Source organism: Pteropus vampyrus, unplaced genomic scaffold (assembly GCF_000151845.1).
Source record: "Pteropus vampyrus isolate Shadow unplaced genomic scaffold, Pvam_2.0 Scaffold255, whole genome shotgun sequence".
Lineage (NCBI taxonomy): Eukaryota > Metazoa > Chordata > Mammalia > Chiroptera > Pteropodidae > Pteropus > Pteropus vampyrus.
The window spans coordinates 33,511-35,015 of NW_011889036.1; positions in this window are offsets into that span (position 1 = coordinate 33,511).

The following is a 1,505-nucleotide window of genomic DNA, read 5'->3' on the forward strand; positions in this document are numbered from 1 at the left end:
CATCCATCCATCCATCCATCTATCCATCTATCCATTCATCTATCCGACCAACCATCCAACCATCCATCCATCTATCTACCCATCCATCCTTCTATCCAACCATCATTCCTTCTTCCCTCCCTCCCTCCCTCCTTCCCTTCCTTCCTTCATCTGTCCAACAATCCATCCATCCTTCCATTCATCCATCCCTCCATCTTTTTATCCACCATATCTAATTATCTTATTTTTTTATGCATTCCAAAGAAGTTACATTATCAGAACCATGCCCCTCCCAAATAGTTCACCATGCAGAGTATTAACCAGAGTATGTAGATGTTTATCTTTTGAGATGAAGTTTACATTCCATGAAATGCACAGATATCAAGTGTAATTTGCTAATTTTGGACAGATGCATACATTAGTGTAACCCAAACTCCTATCGAGATACAGAACATCAACATCATCCTAGAGAAGTATAGAATATTGCCCCTTTTTCTTTTCTTTTTATAATGTTTTGTTTAATTATGGTTGGTATACAGTATTATATTAGTTTCAACATTTACATACCTTACAATGTGATCACCACATTAAGTTTAGTAATTATCTGTCACCATGCAAACTTATCACGATATTATTTTTTTCGCAATGTTATTGACTACATTCCCTTTACCTTTTTTACCCATTCCCTCCTCTCCTCCCCTCTGGCAACCATCAGTTTGATCTCAGTTTCTATGCCTTTTTTTCTTTTATACGCAAACATAATTTAGACCCAGTTAAGTCTGTAAATATGTATAGGTCAATGATTTTGTATGAGAGCAATCATTTCTCTTCTTAATAACTGGCTTTTGTCTTTGGGCCAAATTCTTTGGTATTGATATAATTCAGTGGTTCTCAGGAATGATTTTGCCCCCAGAGGACAGTTGGCAATATCTGGAGACATTTTGGTTGGCACTACAGGGTGTTGGGGAGAGGGAGATGGAAGTGCTACTGGCATCTTGTGGGTACAGGTTAAGGATGCTGCTAAGCACCCTTTAGTGCACGGGAGGGCTCCCACATCTGAGGACTATCTATCCCCAGCAGACCTTAAATCCTCCAATCCTTCCATCCTCTAGAATTACCCAGATGTGTCTAAATTTGAAATTGAGTCAACTTAGGCTCCATAAGGGGGTCCTGTATATCATACATAAAGAACTACTGGGGTCAGAAGGAGGATGAAGCACCAGAGGGGTATAGAAGACACAGAGGGTAAAAACCTATTTGCTTTTTCAGCCACATTGTTCTCATTCATCTATTTGTCCCCAGTGCTTAGTGCCTGGTGATTGGTCAATAAATGAGTGAATTACTCACAAATATAGTGGATGGTTTGGTGATGGACAGAGGTGAGGGGGTTTGGGGTGAAGGGTTAGAGAAGTACAAATTAGTAGTTGATAGATGATCATGAGGATGGGGAGCACGGCATAGGGAGTGCAGTTAGCATTAATATGTTGGCTAAGTGGAGGGCCAGGGGAGGGAGGGAGCAATTAGGG